Below are 19,422 nucleotides of genomic sequence, written 5' to 3' on the forward strand. Positions count from 1 at the left end.
TCTAGTGGAAGCAATACACTAAGTAGAAGCATTTACCCAATGGGTTCTTAGAATAAGCCCTATTATCTTAGTTCCATGGCAATCGGAACAGAACAGAATCTGAGACAGATCTGAACGTATGTTAGCGGAGGTCCCCGGAGGTGTCTGCCGAACGCCCTGCGTCAATTTTCGATGCACATAAAATTTAGAACAAACTATCTAATACGCAGAACCATTTAACCAATGGGTTCTTAGAGCAAGGATTTATTATCCATTTACATAGCTAACGGAGTACTTGTAGTCTAGTGGAATAAGCAATACACTAAGTAGAAGCATTTATCCAATGGGTTCTTAGAATAAGCCCTATTATCCTAGTTCCATGGCAATCGGAACAGAACAGTATCTGAGACAGATCTGAACGTATGTTAGCGGAGGTCCCCGGAGGTGCCTGGCGAACGCCCTGCGGCAATTTTCGATGCACATAAAGAGATAGTCGCGACATTTCTTGTTATCTGCCGTGGCAAGGCGCAAACGATTCGGAAAATCGAACTACGGATAGGGTTGCCTCTTAACTCTCTTTAAAAATATTAAAAACTCAGCAAAAGAAATTTTCCCAAAAAACCTGAGCATTCAAAATTCACATTTATTTTTACATGAATAAGAAGGAAATTTAAAAGTGTAGAATATACCTAATCTTTTCACTGGAAATTCTAGTATGCAGAGAGAGTTTGCAGCCGTTATAATCTTAAAATATTCAACACTTTTTGACATTATTTTTATCATAACCTTGGAAGTTTTTGACACTATTCTGTCATCTTAAATCAGTTGAGCTCTGTTTATCAAAAGAAGAGGCCGTTATACCCAAGTCCTAACTTTAGGACATTATTATGGTTCTAGCATCATAATATTATGTTACAGCAAAATAGACTGGCAACAAACAAGTTTTTCTCATTGACAGATTAACAGATAGCGGAGTTTTAGTAAATAGTAATGGGGATTTGGGTACAGAATCCTAAAAAAATAAACAAAAAATGTAATTAATTAGGTGCCAACCCTATCGGGATCCCATGTCGGCGTCCATTACCGGTATTAGAGTATTGGCGTTCGATAGGTATCGTACCGCTTGGCCCGGTTCGTTGACGGCACTTTTTCTATTTAGAAGATTGAACACGAACCCGATGATGAGATGGAACTGCGAATAAGTCAACTGAAAAAGATAGCTAGCTGAGATTTTGAGCATCCCGCTTTTACCTAGCTACATATCAATCTGAAACTCATCATCTCAACCCATCGCCGGCTCACTACAGAGCACCGGTGCATCTGAAAGAATAAACTGGCAACGTACAGCTAAAATCGTTGGATCTAGAAACTTGAGATTTTGCATATAGAATTTCTCGTGAACGTTATATGGGTATATGTATTTTAAACAGACTGAAGTTCTATGATTTTGCGGGGTGGAAAGTTGACTATAGGGGGGACATAAGCAACTTTTTATCCTAAAAAATAATTCGCTGACTTCAACTTGTAAAAAAGCAATTTTAAGCAAAACAATCATGAGTGACACGGAAGAGATATCTAGAAGGAATTTAAGTTTTGTATTTTTGGCCATAAAAAAAAAATTAAAACAAAGCAAAAATCAAAAAAAAAAATAAACAGATCCCCAAATTAAATTAAAAGAAAGAGCATAAAACTTGAACACGAATACCTTCAAAGAAAAAATTGCAACGTACAAAATGTGTTTTTTTTTTACGGAAATTCGTGAACAATAAAGATGAAACGAATAACGCACAAAGCGGTCGGCTTATATCTTTACATCTCGCGGATTGGTTCCGGACGAATTTAACTCAATAATTTCTGGTCGAAATATCACAAACAATGGTGCCCCTGTCTCTGGCTCCCCATCGGAAACGATTTGGTGAACGAATTCATTCAGGAAATAGACAAAGTATTCGCATAAGGGAACCTGATGTATTGCAATGGCACCTAACTGTTCGAAGTTTTACGATAAACTAGTTTATATTATAGTAGTTTATATCACGTTCGTTATAGTCTAAATCACTGCAAGTTATTTCATTATTTAGATTAGATGTTACAATATTGTAGTACGCGACAGGTAGACATGACAATCGGGTAATGAGGAGGGGGAGACGCCTTCATTAGACGAGACGAATTTTCAAACTGTAAAACATGGCAAACCTGACTGAAGATAAATGTCAAATGGGTTCGGTGGCTACCTGTTAATAGTGATCAACACTCGAGGCGAGATGATTAACACCGGAATTAATATAGTCAAGATAGGGCCTTCTTTGGAAGACGATTCTGGCATGTCATACACACCCTTAATACAATGCATAATTGCATATGACACACCGCACAGATGAGATCCGCAGGAGAACCAAGGTCACTGACATAGCCCAAACTATTAGCAAGCTGAAGTGGCAGTGGGCAGGCCATGCTTGTCGTAGAGGCGATGGCCGTTGGAGCCGGAAAGTCCTTGAATGGAGACCGTGTTTAAGCAAGCGTAGTGTGGGACGCCCTCCAGCACGATGGACCGATGATATTAAGCGGCTGGCGGGAAGTGGCTGGATGAGGAAGGGTGAGGACCGGGTGTGGTGGCGCTCTTTAGGGAAGGCCTATGTCCAGCAGTGGACGTCCACGGGCTGATGATGATGATGATGATATGACACATATCGTCATGACGTCATTTTGTCCTCTGAATGGCCCTCTAAAGAGGCCCCTATCTTGACTATCGAATTCCGGTACTGGGCTCACGCAATGAGTGTCTTGTTAAGAACTTATCATAGAAATGATCCTATGAAGTGTACTATGAATTCGGGTAATAGTTTCGTGTAGCAATTATCCCCAATGATACGGTTCGTAAAACAAATCAATTGCTATCGACTAACCCAACACAGTAAGCCTTTGTTTTTCTAGTGTTAATTGCTGTTATTTATAAAGGCTGGACTTCACAGCTCGCGTGCCGGTACGATTTGATTAGGAGCAGACACGAGACACGCGAGGCGCATGCGTCACGTGATACTTACCCACAATTTATGGCTGATTTAACTTGCTTATTTAAATAATAATTGGCTTTCCGTGCCTTTTACGTTTTGTGTTTACCACTTTTTGTTGGTAGTGATTAAAAAAAAGGAGGGAATTAAAACGACACCTTTTTCCGGTGGGGAAAATGCAAATATGCATGCTGTATAAAAGCCTACGTGTCAGTGGCAATGCCAGAATACCCACTAAAATCCCAACAGTACAGTCCATGTCGTGAATGAGGCATTTCAGGTTATATTATCTGGTTTCCACTTACTCTAGTATTTAGTACTAGAGTCTGTCATTCAATATAGTATATCCTGGCTTTTAGGAGAAGTTGAGCCTCAGTCGTGAAGAAAACATTAAAAGAAAAAAACCGAATAAGTTTAATAAAAGTATAAAAGATGTGATAAAAGTCAAGGATAATGATATCAATATGGGTCGCTAGAAACACCAATAGTATCCAAAGAACCAATAGTAATTCCAGTAAACTACATAGTTTAAAATACTACTTATACTCGGAAGCTCTAAATCATCATTCGTTACATGACACCCTGTCAATTAAAAAATCAACTTTAGCCGAGACAGTTATTGAATTTTTATTCCAGATTGGTTTCGATTCGTAATTGGTATAAAAGGTTACACAAAATAATGACATGTCTGACATATGAGCGAATAAAAAGCCATAAAACATCTCATTTAAGAAGTAAAAGCGGAATGAGGGAATGGCGTCCAATTACAGAGGGCATAATTGTTTTTTGCGATCTTAAATGTTAACATGTTGATTTATCTTGTAATGACAATCTGGTGTGCTGCCAGTGAACGTGTTTCTTACCTTTTTCCCGTTCACGATGTAGATTTTATAGATACCTAAGATTTTGTCCCTTTGCAATAATTATTATTTATACTTAATTTACTATGCCCTTATTTAATTAATACCCATGCGAAAAATCACGCCGATCCGTTGCTCCGTTGCAACGTGATTGAAGGACGAAGGAAGGACAAACTAACAAACCAACTAACCTTGGAGACCACAAAATCTGCGCTAGGTAGGTGGTAAATGTAAAGTCGCTATAAAATTATTGGTTGACTAAATATCTCGGCAGTATTTTTAATAGTTTGAAGAGTTCATAAATTAATGTTGACTTTGTTTCAAGACTTCTTTCAGCGCACATCACTCGGAAAGTTACGATGTTATCAAATCATACTGGACTACTTCCTTTCAACATTTTTGAACGTCCTTAAGATGCAAGATAGATGGTAAAAAGATCGCTGACATAAAAAAACACGATGCCCTTAAAGTCTTATAGAACTTCCAAACATTTAAGACCATCTGATACTGCAAAAATATAGAACTTCTGAGAGACCGTTAGTTACGTAATCTTAATCGTGTGATACTTTCCTTTAGTAACTTTCATCGCGAAATTTATCTCCTCGCAAGTCCCTGTTTGTTCCGACGAAGAACTTAGTTTCACGTTCGAGAAATTTCTTTTGGTCGGTAATGCTCGAAAAGTTTTCAAACTATAAAACCACTGAATTGCTTCATCACTTCTTACTTAAATGTTTAAACCTATTTCTAAATGTGCTTACATTTAGGCCAAAGAAAGTTAATGTAAACTTCTTTTACTTAATTATGATTCTATATAGGTATACTTTTTGTTGGTTTTGTTATTTGTTTGTATTGAAAAGAGCAACCGCCGAGTTACTTGCTGGTTCTTCTCGGTAGGAAAGGCATTCCGAAACAGTGGTAGATGCTTTTGACGATTCAAAAGAACTTGTAAAAGTCTAATTGAATAAAAATGTTTTGAATTTTGAATTTTTGAATTACTTTTTATTTTTGTATCAAATTCTGTATGTAACCCATAAGAATTAAATTATAATATATGTATTTAATTTGCAGTCCAGCAGGGGGATTCGCTAACTCAGTTCTAACACTAAATGATAGCCACCGAGCTCAGTTGGCATTAGTTGGTTCTACATTGCTGCTTCGTTGAGTGACGTTACAATAATTTTACGTAGAAAACCTTCAATGGATTAAAAATAAATGTCAAATGAGCTCAGTTGATATAATTCAGTGTTAGACATTGAGTTAGCAAAACAGTAGTAGGTACTATAATAATACTTAAATCATAATTCATAAGTCACTAATAAAAAGCCTAGACATTATTAGATGATGAGTCAGTATGATTAATAAGTAATGTTGACAGCCTCTTTCCGCAAGCATCTAATGAAGAATGCCCCCGCCTTTTCTGTCGTAACGCTTATATATATCCCGCCTCCTCCACACGTGATTGATGACGTCACCGCAACGTCACAAGTACGCTTGCATGATGTGGGTGTGATCCTTAACGTAATTACGTACAATATTTGAGATAAAGCTGAGATAGATTAAGAGGTTATCAAGGTAGACGTGTTGCTCCTTCTGTTCATATCTTCATCTATACTCTATACTAATAAATAAAATTGGAGTGTCTGTCTGTAATTTCGAAATAACTACCGCATATTAAGGTCATATGATTATTTGAACGATGCTATAACTGAATTACACGTTTTTAAAATTTTTGTCTGTCTGTCTGTCTGTCTGTCTGTTTGAAAAGGCTAATCTTGGGAATGGCTGAACCGATTTTGACGGGATTTTCACAGACAAGTAGAGAATTGACCAGGGAGTAACATAGGCTACTTTTTTAACCGACTTTCAAAAAGGGAGTTGTGTTTTTCTACCTATGTACACCGAAATCTCCGAGATTTCTGAACCGATTTGCGTCATTTCTTTTTTAATCGATAGAGGAACTTTGCGACATTGTTTCATAAAAAATTTGGAGTCCAACTCCTCAATCCTGATGCTGCAGGGGATCTGACTAATCCACGCGGGCGAAGCTGCGGGCATCAGCTAGTTATATATAAATCTAGTTACAATACTTACTGAAACTGAAATTGCCTGAAGTTGACGCAGTGTAAGAGTAAACTAGAAAATTAATGTTACCTAACTTACTAAGGTTACTCAAGGTTCCTGAAATTAAAAGTTCTCATTATTAGGTGTGGGACCAAGGTCTATCGAATAGGAACGAAAGACGCGGATGATGCGGACATGACGTGGAAACAGTTTTTTTTTTTAAATGAAATGTAGAGTCGCACAAACAAGCAGTAAAGATAATACTTTTAATATTTATTCATTATTTAAAATCCAAGCAAATTAAATATCACTTGCTTTAACGGCGAAGGAAATTTTCAATCAAGTCTGCTAATCTGCGCTTGCCCAGCGTGGTGGACTACGACCTACGTAATTCCTTCTTTTTCTGAGAATAGACCCGTGCTCAGTAGTGTATTGACGATGGGTTGAGATGATGAATGATCAAAACTTAACTAAAGAAAAATATCGCTCAGCTAAATTATTATCGTTACGGCAAAAATACCTACAATGTTTTCAGTTTTTTAATCAATCTCAACAGCTGGAGAGAAAAATCTCAACAACTAAGAAATAAATTAAAGTGAAACGAGAATAATATTTTAATTAATTTATTTAAAAGATGAGTAGCGATACATTTGAGAGGAACAATACGAGAGACAACAATTAAACAATCACTAAAGGTTTCCAAATGACGCGTCAAGCGCAAAACGCTGCCACGGAAAGGGGCCTTCACAAAATATTGTAGACAAAGCACCGCCGAACGTCGAGCGAACGCCTATGTCGTTTTGATTAATAAGTGTCGTTGACATTCTAATTAACCCGGCTAAAAGTCAGCCTGCGATGCCTCTTTGTTTACACCCTGAATGGATGGCTCAAATACCAACGCTGATACAGGACTTGTGTAGGGCTGCGACCCGTGCAATCGATTATTATTAGCCGCTTTTGGTTTTTATGTAAGTACTTTTTGTGCCTACTTATAATTGGTAACGTTAAAAATGGGGGGGTTTCCAGTAATAGGTAACTATTTGTCGCCAAGGCTTCGAAATCGGTTAATACCATATTATTTGGTGTTCTTTAGAGTTTTATAGTTGTACAAATACACAAAGTTTTTGGTAGTTTTTTTAGTACTCTACCATTATTGACACAGCTTTAATTATTTAATTATGAAAAGCGTAAGACTGTGTTTTCTCCAAGCAACGTGTCTTTGGCGAAGTGAATTGTGCTCTGTGGCACAACAAAAACCACTAAAATAATTAACAACAACAACTTATTATATCATATTCCTCGCCAATGAAGCTACTTGTACTTCAGTTTATGCTGTTCTTTGATATCATGTGTCAGTCAGTCAGTTTTCTTACATATCTCCTACTTTTGCATGTCTATTCGTGATAACGTACACTTTTTCTTGGGTATGGTTTCACTTTTTTCTTCCGAAACCTGTCATGCTCTAACAGGTAACCCTGTGGCATCTTTTTTTAGAAACACCAATCCACCTTCATCAGTTCAATGGAACGTGTCTTGCGTTCCCGGCTCTAGTGCCCCGATATCGACGTCGCTTTCAATCGGTGCTTTTCATTGAACCTTTATTAGCTCTTTCCAATGGCGCTACTTGTACTACTTCTGTGTAACGCTTTTAAAGCGTAAAGAATACTGATTTCTACCTGCAAAGAACTGATTTGAATAGATCAAAGTTTGATCGTTAAAAACTGGTTTTTTATTCGCATTCTTGGGACCTATTAGGTCTAGTTCAAGTTCTGGAACTGTCTGAAATTAATAATTTCTAAATTACATCAGAAGGGTTGCGACGTATTATTTGACCTATCCACATATTATGTATAGTACGCGACAGGTTGAGATAGCAATCGGGGTGTGAGGCGGGGGTACGCCCCGCACACTCGCACGTCCAAAACAATGGATAAATACTGGTAGGACAAAGAATACTCGTCATAATCACATCAGCTAATACTTTAATAAGGGTCCTTAACTCCATACCAACATTAATATTCGTAACTGGCAACACCGTTTGCAATGTAAATTTACATATTAAAACAAAAGCATTAGAGCAGCAGAGCCAAGGTTTTAAACCTCTTAAACAATGGCCCGGCTGAATGGAGACGCGCCTAACCCCATTTCCCAGGGGAAAATATTTTAAAGCGGGCAACACCATTAGCGCAGTGCACCGCAATGGTTTTTTGCATCTCATTTAAATTTTTCCGCTGGCTTCCCTGTAATATTGCTGTTTTATTCAAACCCGTGTGTTTTTGTTGTTGTCATTTCGCTGTATTGCCACTTTCCTGTGAAATGCTAATTTTTTGGGAAATCTTGGCTAAAGCTATCTAACATTATGTAAACAAATATTATAATAAAACAAAAAAATTAGAACAGGCATCCATTAAGCTAAGATTAAAGGTGCCCACGCACTATAACTGAGCTGCAGCGGAACTGCGCGTCGCGGCAGCGCCCCGCACGATATTTTCTCCGCGGTGACGCGCTACGCGGTACGCGCGTCGCGGCTGGAGAGAATATCGTGCGAGGCGCTGCCGCGACGCGCAGTTCCGCTGCAGTTCAGTTCGAGTGCGTGGGCACCTTAAGTATGTTTAGTGAATCTAGTTTAAAGAAAATATTGGCAAGTACCTGCTTCCCATTTTTTCCTTATTTTCCTTCCTTAGATTTCATTGTTTACTTTTCCTTTCAGAAAACTGCAAATAAATGATTTTTTGATGATCAGTGTACCGTTGGAAGACCCCCCATTTTAGGTAGATGACATCAAACGAGTCGCAAGGAGCCACGGATTCTGGCAGCGTAAGACCGGTGCGTGGGGTAGTTCAGACCTATGTTCAGCTGTGGACATTTATCAGTTGACAGTGATTGTTTAGTATTAACAATATACTTTTGATAATGCTAAAGATTTAGCACCTGTGTCTTAGAATAAATAATAAAACCTGAAAGCTTTAATCTGACGTTCGCGTTGGTTTTAATTTATCGTTTTATTTGACGCTAAAATCTTTTATACAAAACGACATAAAAACCTTGCCTCGAGTCGAAAGAAATAAAAATTACACCGGTCGTTCGTAGGAATTAGCATAACACGGCAAAGTGGAAATATTCCGGAATGACAACAAAAATACATAAAAGTTTGCCTCAGCTACTTCCAGGAGCGTGCGAGATTGCAATTCTCATAGCAAATTCTCGGTTTCTATTCCCTATACTTCAATTTTTTTTAAATTACGTAATAAAGTAATTGCTTACTTAATATTTTATTTTAACTTACTCATATGTTCACAGTAACAAATAATGACAATAATACTACATAAGGTCTGAGTTGCAATGATCATGGCCCTCCTCATACAATGCACAATGTTTCATAGAAAACACATTGAGTCATTAAACAATAATAAATTAAATTACGGATTTAATGGTGAAGGAAAACATCGTGAGGAAACTTGCATGCCTGAGAGCTCTCCATAATGTTTTCAAAGGTATGTAAAGACTGCCAACTCGCAATTGCCAGCGTGGTAAATCAATCCTCCTCACCAAAAATCCTTCTCACTCTGAGAGGAAACCAGTGATCTGTAGTGAGCCGGTCATGGGTTGTGGTGAAATTAAATTCAAGGTGGAGCTCACAGCTGTATTAACTAGGTGCAATTTACTTCGCCCATAACACCTGGAAAAAGTTTTTTTTGACTGATTTACCTATTTTTTGACTGGCACTAGGAAATTCCTATTGTTTTTTTAAGATAATGGATAGGTTCAACTAGTATAATAAAGTAGAATGCTTTAGTTATATTCACAAGAACAAAGGTGTTCCACTTGTTAAAGTAAACTCTATACTTGAGTGCCACTATACAGAATAGAGTATGGAGTAATTTTCTTTTATTGTTGATGTCAAGGGAAGCAAGAGTTTTCTGAGATATACAATTTAACACCAGTGCAGGAAATAAGTTCTAGTTTCTCTTATGTTGGAGAAATTTTAACTAAATTGTATTACCTACTTACCTAATACTTGCTAGATAAGTAGATAATAAGTATAGCCAGTAAGTGCAGATTAGCAAACTTCACTTCACACATGCATTTGGAACTTCTAACAAATATTAGTAGGTAATATTGCACGCTACAAAGTGGCAGAGTATTAGAACCATAGAGTTTACCCTCGATAGCTCAACGGTTGAGGAGCGGACTGAATTCCGAAAGGTCGGGGTTTCAAACCCCACCCGTTGTAATTTGTCGCATCCACTCCTGGCACAAGCTTTACGCTTAATTGGAAGGGAAAGGGGTGTATTAGTCATGATTAGCATGGCTAATATTCTTTTTATAAAATAAAAAAAAATAGAGTTAGAATTAGTATCTTTATAAATCAGTGATTGGGTTTACTGTGACTATTTATATATTAAACTGCCAAGTTTTATATAGTCCAAATCTAGTCCAAATTATATTCTCATATCACTGGTCCAAATATACTAAACGGCCGATTTTTCAATCGTAAATAATGTTTAAGGAAACCATACCTATATCGATTCTTCAGTACAAGAGCTATTTTTTGCTCATAAAGAGTTGGTATAGGTAAGTATTGTATTGTTTTTATTAAGTTGATATAACCAAAATTATTTAAATTAAGTAATATAGGTATAAATGAAGTTTCCGAAGCGCTTCCATGCAATTAATAAACGTAGAGTAATTAAATAATTAAGCCTTATTTGCATAGTTGATTGTTTTAATGATTACGTTGACAATGTTCATCCAATTAAGGCGCATTGAATCAAAAACAATTGGTGGTAGGTACTAGTTATATACAATATAATATATTATCTACCCACTAGGTAGGTAGGATACGCCCTAGCTTTGTTCGGGTGGAAATATCCCGCATTATCCCGCACCGGGTTAGCGGGGGGGCTGTGCGGGTGTGCGGGGCGTCCCCATCTTGATTATCATCTCGACCTGTCGCGTACTATCCATATCCATACTTAATATTATAAATGCGAAAGTGTGTCTGTCTGTCTGTCTGTCTGTCTGCTACCTTTTCACGGCTCAACAGTTTAACCGATTCTGATGAAATTTGGTACAGGGTCAGCTTATATCCCGGGGACGGACATAGGCTACTTTTTATCCCGGAAAATCAAACAGTTCCCGCGGGATCCCTAAAGACCCATCCGCTTAACCGATTTTATGATATTTGGTACCGAGGTAGCTTGCGTCCCTGTAATTGACATAGGCATTTTTATCCCGGAAAATCAAACAGTTCCCACGGGATCTTTAAAAACCTAAATCCACGCGGACGAAGTCGCGGGCATCCTCTAGTGCTTTATAAATGTGACGGGCTCAAAGATTCACATACAAATATTGGAGCCAGTGTACCTTTGGAACTACACACATTTCTACGGAAATCTAACAAACCACAGACACAGATATTTGTTTCTCTCCAAAAATCAGCCTGTTTGCGTCCACTGCTTGCTATAGCCCTTCCACGCCATCACACACGGTCCTCCACCTTCCTCATCGACCAAATTTCTTAATGTCGTCAGTAGTTTTTGAGTTGAACTGTAATACCTATTTATTACTTGTAATAATTTTGATTCCTTATTATAATGGCCTTCAGACAGTGCAAAAAAGTCATAACAATCCGAATTTAAGTGTCAGCATATCACCCACGTGCAGACGAAAATGACATCATCAAAATAAGGCCCGCGGGGCACATTCCTCAGTCAGTATAATAACTTTAGGCTTTGTAGACCTCACAAAAACTGCGAAAGGAAGTATGTTTGGCTTGGAGATTTAACAGGAAAACACGCTTGCTTCGCTTAGTGATGCACAGCTCTTAAAGAATCCCCAAAGAAGCTTTTTATAACGTTTTATCTTTGGCAATGATACATTCTGTGCATTTCAAACTTTTGTATTGTTTGTTTTTTAATTAAAAAAAAATATGACTCCTTAAAATCGATTAACGATAAGTCTGTCGCGTGACAAATGGAAACAAATCATATTGAATTATGTGAATTTGTCCTGTCCGTGTTAGTTAGGCCTTCGTGATAACGTTGGCTCGACTGTCTACATTTGATAAATAATAATATGCCACGCTCTGTTATATCGATATTTTCAGGATTCCGTACTCGAAGAGTGTCAACGTTGCTAAGGGTTATTTACTAAGCCTTCGCTGTCCGACCAGGCCGTCCGTTCATTTGTTTATCTGTCAGCGGGCTGTAGCCGCCATAATATAGGTAGAGAGTTCAAAATGGCGGCCATGAAAATTTAAAAAATTAAAAAAATTAAAAAATAAAGTTCTTGTACGGTGGTACTTACAGAGCCCTTTATGTGAGAATCCAACTCGCATTTGATCCTTGTAAAAAATCACGTCCATCCATTCCTATGTTACGACGTGATTGAAGAACAAATCAACATACCAACAAACAAGCGTGCTTTCACATTTATAATATTGGTAGAGAATAGTTATACCAGAAATAGTAAAGACAATACGATAAAATTTTCTATGAAAGTATAAATAAGCAAATAGTTTATCGACACAGATAAATTATTTCTAACATCTCTCTGTTTTATCTATGCCTCGTTCATTTATCTAATTTATATTCTGTAGGCAAGCGATCTTTTTGCCGAATGAAATGATCGTCGCCGAATTATTGGCATGGCTGACTACGAGGTTTTTTGTTTTAGCTTACCTAATAAATATACCACTTTTGTGTATTGATTTAGTGGGGGATAAATGTTTATATTTAGTGTAAAAGAGAATACACATTCACCGCTGAATTTTTATGTATTATTATCACAGTTCACGAAAGTTATGGAACTTGGAACAAACCTGTGACGACTGGAAGGCCACTTTCAGTGGTTTTCAGTGAACCGTGACTTAGTGATCAGAGCATCGGGCGTGGTGAACCCAGAAGACTCTGGTTCGAATCCTGCTGGTTCCGCAATTTTGATTTGTATTTAAAAAATATTTAGATATTTCCTTGCAGTGTAAGGTGAAGCCACTATCACAAAAATTATAAAAATACACTGCACCACATACATCAATATGTATGCTAAATGTTTGCCATTCCACGTGTGGTTACAAAAACATTCGGCCACGTCAGAATGTTAAGCCACGGATTACGTAAGGGGAAAGGGTCATCCCACATTGAATTGATCGACGATAAATTGTTTACATTATAAAGCAGATGGACCAAATCCCATATAAATAAAATCCAGGCCCTATCCAAAAGAAAAGTACTTATCTCAAATTTTAGAAAAAAAAATAGATAGTAATTATTGCAATTATTACTTTTTGTGGCTAATATATATTTTTTTTTGCCTGGTGGTTTTGGAGGTGCTAATATACATATAAATAACATTTTCATAGAAATGTTTGATTTTTTATATGGCTAATGGGAATGTGGCTATACCCTAATATAAGCAAGCCCAGCTGTCAGCCGACGTCACTCGATGACAATGCATCTGCATCTACTGGATTGATACACGACTATATGCGGTCAGGTAACTTTGAAAAGCTTTGAGCTATGAAAAATTTCGGGCGCGCTGGACGGACAGCTTGCGGTAGGTAGCTTGCTACTCAAAGTCTGTGGCTAGGACAGTTTTTCGACGTCACAGGCAGGCGTCAAATGTTCCTACAATTGACGCTAGGTAGCCTATGAATCGTCAGTTTTTTTTCAGGTCACCCATAACCTAATATTTGACATAATATCGTCGATTCAGGATGAAACCGAGAGTTCCCTCACTCTAGTTCACTCTAGTTACTAGCAAAACCAACAAACAGTATAGTATATTATATTATGAAATATATATTATAGAATATATAATATTTTTTATTCAAATAAAGTTTTACAAGTTCTTTTGAATCGTCAAAATAATTTACCACTGGTTCGGAATAATTTTTTCGCGTCAACTATTGTGAATCTGATTGGTCGACTGACCACATTTCTTCTCCGCTCAACGACATTCCGAACCAGTGGTAAATTATTTTGACGATGCAATTAAAGCACTTGTAAAAGTTTATTTGAATAACAAGTGTAAATTAAAAATTTATAACACCCCCGACAAGTGAAGGTTACAGTAACTAGAAAAGAGCTGATAACTTTCAAACGGCTGAACCGATTTTCTTGGATTATAACTAAGGACACTCTCGATCAAACCACCTTTTAAACAAAGAAAAACTAAATTAAAATCGGTTCATTAGTTTAGGAGCTACGATGCCACGGACATAGATACACACGTCAAACCTATAACACCTCTTCTTTTTGGGTCGGGGGTTAAAAATGTATTCTATTCTACTCTCTCTATTCTCTCCGCGTAGGTGGATACCGAGCTTTACACTATATGTATAGCCATTATACTCGTAGTTATCTAATTATGAGTACTACTCATGTGAGTTTAAGTTCTAAAATAGACCAGAGAGGATCGTTTGATCTGTTTTGTCGTGGATTACTAATTATCTCACTGACACGCTCTTCCGCCGCCTCTTTGTCGACAACCTATGAGCCTAAGGACATAAAGCTTTAAAGTGACACTTCCTCTTAATTTTTTAAATAGTGAAAAGAGAATTTAAAAAAAAAACTAAATTAAAATCGGTTTATTCGTTTAGGCGCTACGATGCCACAGACAGATACACAGATACACACATCAAACTTATAACACCCCTCTTTTTGGGTCGGGGGTTAAAAATGAGGAAATCTAAACGCTTTTTCTGTGGTGTTTATTGATCGTGCAAACGTTTCATTTTGCGTGCACCTTACCTACTATCTCCCGCCTAGATGGCTAATCTCCGTGTAGATTGACCACTTTGGGCAAAATTTGGTCGGAAAGACTTTATTTATTTTCAACACCCCCGACAAGTGAAGGTTACAGTAACTAGAAAAGAGCTGATAACTTTTAAACGGCTGAACCAATTTTTTTGGATTATAGCTAAGAACACTCTCGATCAAGCCACCTTTCAAACAAAAAAAAAAGTAAATTAAAATCGGTTCATTTGTTTAGGCGCTACGATGCCACAGACAGATACATAGATACACAGACACACAGATACACACGTCAAACTTATAACACCCCTCTTTTTGGGTCGGGGGTTAAAAATAAAAAAACACGACTTCAGCTACAAAAAATAAACTAAAAATTAAAAAAAATGGTGTTATACAGCTGCCATAAATATTCTTTTCCAAAAAATTTAGGGTCAGTGTTATTCGGGATGATACCTATTAGAATTCGAACAATACCCCATAAATCTAAATCTGTTCCATTATTTAGAAGTTATGGTAAAATAAAGTAACTTACATACATCCACCGTGATAACATTACACTTTTTTTTCTGGTAGTCGTGTAATAATTAAGTCATAATTGAAGTAATTGAACTCGTTAAGTACTTTCCGCAGACATCCGTAGTAGTAAATTGAAAAAGGTTCGAAGTCTTAGAATTGTACCGGGAACGCTAATAAATCACCCGGTCAATCTACGCTATGTCTCGTACGAGACAAGATTGCTCCAAAGCCCCAAAATAACGCGATTAAGCGAATGAAAGGACCGAAACGAACAAAAGCAAATGTGATTACCGCCATACCGCGTTGTCGACTACAGCCTACCGCAGACGACAGAAAATAATGATCAGAATGAAGGCTCAAAAGGGCTTGGACCCAGATTCGTAAAGCCATTTGCTTCAACTCAAACTCAAATCATTTATTCGAATTGGGTACCATTGCACACTTTTTGACTATCAATAACTGTGCAATTAGTAATAATAATAAAATATCTAAATATATTCTAATTTTTAAGCATGGCATACGCATGTCACGCCTGCGTTATAATATGAGATCCTTAGACGGCCCATGTTAGTAAGCCGTGTCCTAGGTGATTCAAGCCTAATTTTGCCATCTGCTAGTATAGATCAAGCCTTCCTTGTGTTTTTAATTATTTTGTTCCTTGCTTCATAACTGTCGTGAATTGTAACCGTGTTCAGACGCGGTAAAAATGAATATCAAACAAAAGTCGGTCGTCTACGTTACGTTAAAAAAAATAAGTAATATTTCTTCTGCAAACGCCGCCCCGCTTTTTTTCCTTTTATTTCTTTGTACTCATTGGCCTGTTCACATAGCCGTAAGATTACATATTATAACAAAGCCTTATACATTAATCTTACGAGTTGAATATGGTCTCTACCACAGAATTGAGAATAGGAATAGAAGTGTTAAAAGAGCATGAGAATTGTCACTGAGCAGAACAATAAAAAAATCCGTGTTTGTTATTTTAAAAACAGACGTATTGACATAACTTTTTACCGTTTAGGGCCGATTTCAGCAACATAAAATAAGTCTTATCCGAGAGTAAATTTGATATTTGGCAGGTTTTCAATACAAAAACTGTCATTTCGCCCAATTTATTCCTCTGTTCATCGAGTACCTAAGTACTCGATGTCGCGTTGGTGAAATCGGCACTTAGTATTCTGTGGTGTCTATAATAATTCAATGCTTTCTGACACACTTTTAGAAAGAGAATATGAAGAAGAGGCTGTATAGTTTTTCTATCGTTATCATTATCAATTTCAATAGTGTGGTATGGGTGATAGAAAAAAAATCAGAACCTACTCAGCATTAGGTGGGTACCTACCTACATATCAAAGTTTTATTTGTCCCACATATTTTTAGGGATGCAGGAAGAAATCGTTACAGTACAGATAAGTTGTCTTTTCTACACGTAGGTTATTAGTACAAGAATAAATTAATAAATAAAACTCTTTATAGTGAAGAAAGAAAAATGACATTTTAAATTTAGGTATATTTGGATACTTCATAGGCCTGTCCATTCTGAGAATCGAGCATTTTTGTGAGTTTATATAAAAGACGGATAATACTAAAACATATACCTAGGAAGAATAAAAATGTCAGAGGCATAGAGCCTGTGATACGAGTAGAGCCGCGGGCGGACCGCAAAATATCGCCATAATGGTACGCCTACACTATCCGAATTCGACAAATGATTCGAGATATCGCGAATTGTGTGGCGAAAAATTTAAAAATTCTTTGACGATTTTTTCTTAAACATCTAAGTGAATTTTATTATTACCGCAAATAAAAATAAATATTCCAAATATAAAAAGAATTTCATCGAAAATATAATATTTAGCATTCACGAGTGAAAGCCTCAATCGAATAATAAAATTGGTTTTGCATTTGAACGAAATTGTGATCATCTGGAAAAATATTAGAATATTTTCATATTATTTTTAATGAAATCTGCAATGTGCGTTCTTATTTGAAATAATATTTTCTTTAATATAACCAAACTAATACTAATAAACAAACTAAAACTAATATTGTAATGTTTTTATTTTATCGTCTACTACTATTTATCAGCTACTAGTTTACACTGCACGTGGCACAAAAGCTCTAAGATGGGAGATTTTTGATTGTGTGTATTTGTTTCTTGGTTTGTCCTTGGTCAACATGATTCTTTACATACTTAGATATAGCTATTAAAGACCTGAGAGTGAATACTCTATATCCCGGAATATCCACGCGGACGAATTCGTAGGCATCATCTGGTTTACTCAAGTATATGAAAGTTTTTGTTTAGAAATAAAGATGATGTTGAATCCATTCATGATATTATTAGAAGTAATATCGGAGAACTTTTATTTTGTATCAAAATATAAAATTAGGTATAAAACAATTGACAGTTTTATAAAATAAACCTTAAATCTAAATTAAAACTAATTAATAAATTTTTGAAACTAAAAAAATTAAATTAAATCTAAAACCTTATTGAGACCACCGCAATGAAGAAATATCGAAGAAACTGATAAAATATTTCCATACAGCTGTGACTCGTTACTTGCGAATCACGCTGTGCGTATTAATAACAATTCCGAAGCTTCCAAGGGGTTATGTATTGACGCATGAATAATTTGCTGAATCAATGAAAAGGAATGAATGGATAAGAGAACGGATACAACATGTACAAATCTTTTCACTTATATCGAATGACTGGGTGTTTTGACGGGCGTCGTGATTTGTAAAATTAGGCTGTGTTCACACTGAACTTATCAACTGTGAAAATTGAAAATACTAATTATTATCGAAACATTATTTTTAACCGACTTCCAAAAAAGGAGGAGGTTCTCAATTCGTCGGGATCTTTTTTTTTTTTTTTTTTTTTATTTTTTTTTATATTTTTTATGTATGTTCACCGATTACTCAAAGACCCCTGAACCGATTTGGAAAATTTTTTTTTTGTTTGAAAGGGTATACTGTGCAGGTGGTCCCATATAAATTTGGTGAAGATCTGATGAATATCTTCGGAGATGGAGAACAGAACTCCTCAATGGATAAGAGCAAATTGCTCGCGATCACTGTAATAGCTTAGTAAACAGTAGGGTTTTAACTGGGCATAGCATATTATAGTACAGTGGGGCCACTAAAAATTGTGAAATAAAAAATTTTCAAAAGAAAAATAAAACCGACTTCAAAAACCAAAAACACTAAAAAGTAGAAAATAATTTTTGTTTAGCTACACATGTAATGTACCTAGGTATGAAGTCGGGCGAGCTTCACTCTTGGATTTCTAATTTTGTTTTAATATGCTCGCTCGACTTCATACCTAGGTACATTACATGTGTAGCTAAACAAAAATTATTTTCTACTTTTTAGTGTTTTTGGTTCTTGAAGTCGGTTTTATTTTTCTTTTGAAAATTTTTTTTACATGAAACACTTTTTTTTGTGATGTAACCACAAATTCACGATTTTCGGATTTTTTCCTTTACTTGTGCTATAAGATCTACCTAACTGCCAAATTTCATGATTCTAGGTCAACGGGAAGTACCTTATAGGTTTTCTTAACAGACAAGACAGATGGACAGACGAACAGACGAACAGACAGACAACAAAGTGATTCAATAAGGGTTTCGTTTTTCCTTTTGAGGAACGGAACCCTAAAATACAGTCTGACTTCACATTCACACTGAGGCTCACAGTGAGTAATCATACGGCGGCTGACTATCTGTTTTGTGTGAACAAAGCCTTATAGCTCTTGGTGTGAATCAAAAGTTGAATAATATGTATGGAGAACCTGTAAACTGTGTAATGGACTAAGAGCCAGCGCGCGCCAGACCTCCCAAAGCCACCATGATCCAAACTTCATAGTCACTGATCGTTCCTCCTTGTGTTAGGGACAATACGCAAAGGAACTTTCAGCTTTTATAAAATAACGAAGCTCATAGTCAGCGGCTGACGATATGTAGGTGTGAACGCGCGCTAACACCTTAGAACAGATAGTATCAATGATTCATGAGCCTGATTCAACTATTACCAATACGGCGAAAGCGATAATCTTGTACGCAAAGAATAATATTGATCTTTAGCAAGTGTTTGGCATCGATGTTGCAGTAAATGTGTGGGATTGCATTAGCATTGAAATGAGACTTTAGTATTGAAAACAGTAATGAAATGCGTTTCTAAAATTTGATTAGATTACGTCAAACAAGTGAATATAGATTTATTAATCCAATC

General features: G+C 36.6%; 1 protein-coding gene across 4 annotated transcripts in view; it reads left to right on the forward strand.

The window, feature by feature from the left end:
* Nucleotides 1-19,422, forward strand: part of LOC123866035 (insulin-like growth factor-binding protein complex acid labile subunit) — a 376,912-nt gene that overhangs the window by 112,032 nt on the left and 245,458 nt on the right. The window lies entirely within an intron of this gene.

This window comes from Maniola jurtina, chromosome 1, assembly GCF_905333055.1.
Source record: "Maniola jurtina chromosome 1, ilManJurt1.1, whole genome shotgun sequence".
NCBI classification, from domain to species: Eukaryota; Metazoa; Arthropoda; class Insecta; order Lepidoptera; family Nymphalidae; genus Maniola; species Maniola jurtina.